The sequence below is a fragment of the Capsicum annuum genome, chromosome 6 (genome assembly GCF_002878395.1).
Source record: "Capsicum annuum cultivar UCD-10X-F1 chromosome 6, UCD10Xv1.1, whole genome shotgun sequence".
NCBI classification, from domain to species: Eukaryota; Viridiplantae; Streptophyta; class Magnoliopsida; order Solanales; family Solanaceae; genus Capsicum; species Capsicum annuum.
Window position 1 is genome coordinate 176,088,192 of NC_061116.1, and position 6,476 is coordinate 176,094,667.

A 6,476-nucleotide genomic window follows, 5' to 3' on the forward strand; every position below is an offset into this window, starting at 1 on the left:
GTTCAGCTGTAGTTTCTTGAATTTATGCATTCTATGTTGCATTCGGAGTGATAAACGATGTGGTGATGAGTCTAACGAATGGTTTCAGCTGTATGCTCTATTTCCTATCTAATCTTGGCATGTCTAGCATCATTCAAGGATGAATTTTTCCAGGGGCGGATAATGTAATACCCCGGGAAATTTTTCGTTGAAATTTTGTGCGTAAACATGTTGGGTTCTATCTTCTAGAATGAATTATAAATTTTCCATTTGAAATGTCATAGATTATGACCCACCATTGCATAGAGCATCAAATAAGATTTCCAACGATATGTGGATTATCCAAAATGGACACCCGAGCGACGAGTTATGAACATTCCGATCGAACCATGAATAGTAGTGAACAATAAAACGTGCAGGAAAAAAAGTTCTAAGGCCTAGCGTATTTTTGCTCCAACTTTAATAAATCATAACTCCTTGTACATAATGATCTAGGTGATCTACTATATATCAACGGAAATCTCTGCGAGTCCTCTTTTCGATGAAATTGGTTTCATCCAATTTGTTTATCGGAACAAAGAGTTATGGTCAATCTACTTCAGCCTATCAAAAGTGAATTTTTGGGTCAACTTCACATGATCATAACTCCTCGTATACAATGACCTAGGTGAGATACTATATATCAAAGGAAAGATATGAGAGTCCTCTTTTTAATGACATTGGTTTCATCCATTTGGATATCGGAGTAAAACGTTATGGTTGATCTACTTCAGACTATCAAAACAGTCCACAAAAGGACAGATTCGAGAATTATTTGATTTTTAGGGGTGTTTTGGTCATTCCCCCTCATCCAAAATCCATCCAAACCCTATATAAAAGTCTATTAGAAGCATTATATATTATATTTAATCAAATTCCCTCAAAAATAAAACCCTAAGCTCCTACATCCAACTTCAAGAACCTTCAAAGTTCCCCATTAATTCTGCAAATTTATTCAAGATTCCAAGTTCCTAGTTCAAGAACTTCAAGAACCTCCAAAGTTCACCATTAATTCTGCAAATTTATTCAAGATTCCAAGTTCCTAGTTCAGGAACTTCAAGAACCTCGAAAGTTCACCATTAATTCTGCAAATTTATTCAAGATTCCAAGTTCCTAGTTCAAGAACTCCAAGAACCATCATTCAAAGGCACGATTAACATCTCAAAAATGAGTATAAATATAAAGTTCATCATTCAAGGTATGTGGGATTTTTCAACAAGAACTTTCTTTTGTTCTTATGCCCAAAAGTAATTTTCTTTACAAAGGCATGATTTTTATTTGATTTTTATGAATTTGAAGCATGAACCCATATCTTATGATGATTATTATGAAATCTTGATGTTTATGATTTTGAAAGATGAATTTACATGTGTGGTGGCATAAAGCATGAATCTTGAACGATATTTATCATGATTTTGATATTTGGGTCGTGCATCCCCATTGGAAATTGTTTTTTTTCTTTTTTTTTGAAAGTGTGTTATAAGCACGTTGATGTTGAATATTTGAGATAGTTTGAATGATTTGACCTTTTGTTCACGAATGAGTTATTTTGAACTCGACTGTGAAAGAAATCTACGTTTTAATTGATTATGATAAAGGGGTAGTAAATTGGCTCCCGATGAAAATTGTTGAAGTGTTTATTGTGGATTTTCTTTAATGTGAGCCTGAGGCTGATTTAAATGTCTGAGCTAAGTCTAGGAGTAATCTTTAGCACCGAGTGGAAGGTATAAAGTGACCTTACTTCCCTAGAACTACGTTCCCCCATAGGATGTGAGCTTGAGGCTGATTTATATAGTGATCACTAGTGTTTTTGAATTGATATTGGAAGTCCTACTCCGATGGAAAGGATAGGACGGCTCTCCCCAATGTGGGTTGTACGTTGGACTCCATGTATCTCACATGGTTTATGTAGGTTATAGGATCTCCCAGTGTGTATGTGTTTCCTTGTGTCTATGGTGAACGATGAAGTGATTTGAAAGTGGAATTGTGAAAGTTATTCTTTTGAAAGATTTAAATGATATTTACACTATGAGAATTGATATTCTTGATGAACTGAAAGTTATTGACAAATTATATGATGACTCACATGTGTTATTATACTTATTTCATCCTCTCATGATTATGATGATTTTCTTCGGGCTATGTGAGTCTTTTATACATCCTGCATATTTCTTATAAATATTTATGATGATGATGTTTATACAACTGTATACACCTCCATATACTCGGTTCCTTTCCATGGTACTGACCCACATCTTCGGATGTGGGCTGTATTTTCTCAGAATGTAGGTTCAGGTGCTCAGTTCCAGGTTTGACAGTGATTCTTCGGGTATGCTATTCTACATCCTCTGTTGTAGTAAGTCCTCATGTTCCGAGGACGTGATGTCTGATGTTGGTTTCACGGAATTGTTTACATTTGATAACTGAGTATGAGTCAGTTGGGGCATGTCTCAATGGCTCGCTGGTTTTATTGATTTTCTTAGAGGCTTGTCATACTAGTATAGATGTTGGGAGTTGACTAATAAGTCGTATTTTGTTATCTTTCTAAAATTCTTTTATTCTTGGATGTAACGTTTAGTTCATATTGTAATGATTTAGGGATATTATACTTCATGTATTTATTCAACATCTCAAACATGGTAGGGAACGCATGGATATATTTTGTGTACATAATTTATATCTCCATTATCATACATGCTTTATACCACAACAATAACAACACATAATTTGCATGGAAATTAATATTGGAGTGTATGACTAACATGAAATTGTTATTTAGATATCATGAAATCATGTAAATATGAAGTTCTAATATACTAGGGATTTTATCAAACACCTTGCATGCATTCTTTAAGGCATAGGTGGATTTCATACTTGTATTCTAACAATCCATCCAAATATCATGTTTTTCAACTAACAACATAACTTTCATGAGATATACAGTCACAATACTATTATATAGAAAAACAAACAAGAATCAACATGGGTATGATCATATCACCACAATCAACCAAGTTTTTGTATTTTAAAGATTGATTCTTGAACTCCACGGACGAAAGAAATTCGTGGATGAACACTACGCATACCTTGGAAGGGAGGTTCTTGATGATTGACGGAGGAATTTCCTTGAAATTGGATCTTCAAGCTTAATTATGAAACCCTAGTTGTTTTTCTCTTTTAGTGCTCTTGGATGATGAGCTTCGAGATGTTAATAGGGTTGTAATGTGTTTAGAAGCTATATATTTCGTAGGGTTAAGTTTAGGGAAGTGTAAGGAGTGTTAAAAGACTTAATTACCCTCAAAATAACTCAAAAAAAAGTGTTTTTGTCACTTGGAATTGACTTAGGCGGCGCCTAACCAATCGTCTAAGTTTGGTTGGGCGGTACCTAACCAATTGCCTATCCTTACTGTCTCTCACAAAAATGGGCATAACTTTTCGCTCGGGTATTGGATTAAGGTGAAATTTGTATTGTTGGAAAGCTAATTTGATTCTCTACAATTTGGTGGGTCTAAATCAGCGAAAATACCATTAACATCAAGTTATACTCGTTCAAAGATGACCCTTGCAAAATCGAATACTAAAACTTGATGGATTCAAAAACTCTTAGCTTGTATTACCTTAAGTGACTCATATGAACGTGCTTAATACATCATAAGCTATCTTATCTCTAGGATACTCATTGCAAGTCATGCACTAAAATGCTACTCACAGGATAGGAGGTTTCATACGTAGGAAAAATGGTTCGTCTCCTTGCTTAGAAACATACGGAGTATTAAACAGCTACTACTTGACTATCAAATATTTACTGACAAAGCTATCCCCAAATATGACCACATTATACAACTTTCCTTGGGATTTCATGGTAAAATTGATCACTATTTTTACTCATCCATTAATTTATATTTAATGTAGTTATTATGACTTTTTTTACTTGCTTCCTGTTTACATTTTTTAGGCTTGGGCATGTGAAGCCATTCCTCTACTCCGAAAGTATTTTAAGGTTTACCCCGATAAGGTTTCTCATCCAAGGATCCTTAGGTGGTTGGCTACAAATGACATTAAAAATATTAAGGAGACTAATCCCTTTAACCCTCCGAATGATGTAGTACATATTCTTTTAACTAAAATAATTTGCCTCAAACGAAGATATTGAAACAGATGTGCCATCTATTGCGACAGATGGGTCATTTGTTGTAATAGATTACTTATTAAATGAATAGATGGGTAATTTTTTGCGACAGATGATCCATATTTTACAACAGATTAACCATTTGTTGCTCTGGTCCTCTTAACTTGACTTAACAGATTACCCATCTGGTGTAAATTATGCAACAGATGGGTAATATGATGCAACAGATGGGTAATCTGATGCAGTACGTCTTCTTTCAACTAAAATAATTTTCCTCAAAGAAAGATATTGAAACAGATGTGCCATTTGTTATGATAGATGGGTCGTCCGTTGCAATAGATTACCCATCAACTGCAACTAGTGCAATATATTAGTAATTTGTTATGATAGACGATCAATATTTTGCAATAGATTAACCATCTGTTGCTTTGTTTCTTTGAACCTGACTTAACAGATTTCCTATCTACTATAAATTATGCAACAGATGGTAATCTGATGTAATATATTATCAATCTATTGCGACATACAGATCGGCTGTTGCGACAGCTAGATCGTCTGTTGCATAAGTTGGCTGTGTTAACATGTAACCCAACTGACTGCAAATTATTATTATATGATCTAAATACCTCTTGTTTTTTTATAGGTTGTACATCTTTGGACCGTGCCTATTGTTCATGAGTTGGGGATGACTTTTTTTCGTACTCTAGGTCTTATTGATACAAAAGAAGACCCAACAGTGGAGTTAATAAAGAAGTAATTGGTTGGAAAAACATCCATAAGAAGAGCAGTTAGGCAAGGTCAGCCTAATGTTGAAGCTCTTCATGACCAACCTACTGCAACAAGTTTGGGTGCTTCTTCTGGGGATGTTATTGGTGGAGTTGTTAATGATGGTGGCAGCCATGCTGATGCTGCTGCTGCTACCAGTCATGATTATGAGCATATTGGTGATCAGGAAAAAATAAATACATTTGAAAACACCCCTTGCACAGTTCCCTCTCACCTCTATGCTGGTCCCTCTCACCCTTACAGTGGTCTCTCATACCCCTCTTCACCCTTATATTCTCATTACAAATGCAAAGTATGTAAGGATAGAGATGATAAACTCCTTGAAAAACTAGAGGCTATTGTTGAAGCTGCCAAGGAGTTGAAATCCAAGAGGGGTGTCATACCATCCAAGAAACTGAGAGAGCCATACACTCCTACAGTGGCGGTTAGAAGGAAGACAAAAAACATTAGACAAATACTCTCCATTATGAAAACCAAAAAATGCAACTCCTCCCGCTCCAAGAGTTGTTAAAGTTCAGGGGCCGCTGAAGAAGGTGGACATATATGCGGTACTTGGCTACAAAAAGAAGAAGGAACTGCAAGAAATCGTGAATGACAAGACAAAGGCTCTAGAAGAATACACCATTCATTCATTTGCTGCCAAAGACTTCACGAATATGACAAATATGCATGAGTGGTACGTGGACAATGTAAGTTTACTTTTGCTAGCCTAGACTTCCTATATACTCCATGAAGAATAAGCTATGGAACAGATGTATAATCTGTTGCAACATCTGGGTATTCTATTGCAACATAATACACATCTGTTGTATAAGTTGCATTAGCTGGGTAATCTGAGAACTGATTCAGAGAACCCTCTGCAACAAAATCTTTCCACTGTGTTTTTATTCTTTACAATTACTAACCTATTTAAAAATTATCTTCTTATATCACAATATGTTGGTGAAATTCTCTGCCTCATGAGGGGCAGACAATTAGCGCACCTGGATGCTTATGATGTTGCCGATAGGATAATGGACCCAACTTCTATAATAATTTCAAGGATAGTTACGATGGTTTCCATAGGCGATATGGTCTCAGTGGCCGTAGATTTGATAAGTTAGTTTCTACGTTCAAATGGGATCAAGACATGATTAAATATGTTAGAAGGAAGAGGCCATATCTACACAGTAAGAGCTGGACCAAGGCAAAGAAAATTCTTGCAGTCATGAATGTGGAAGTCAAATATTTTCTCACTTTTGAGATACTACTCGACGAGGGAAAGATTAATTTTTATGACTGTAACTTACCTATTTTCAAAGAGGACATATTTTTAACCCACGTGTAGCCACTCTTGAAGTTTTTCCTCAAGTTGTTGATGCAGAGTAAGATGATAGATCATTTGCTGACAGAAGACTTGACGAAGAAATCATGGATTTTTGAAGGTCAAAATAAGAACATCCAACTCCCAAAATATAAAACCGGTGCAGCGTACAAGTCGTACTCACTTGCACACATCGAGTGTTTACTGACTGGCATAGAAATGACAAGTATGTACGACGCT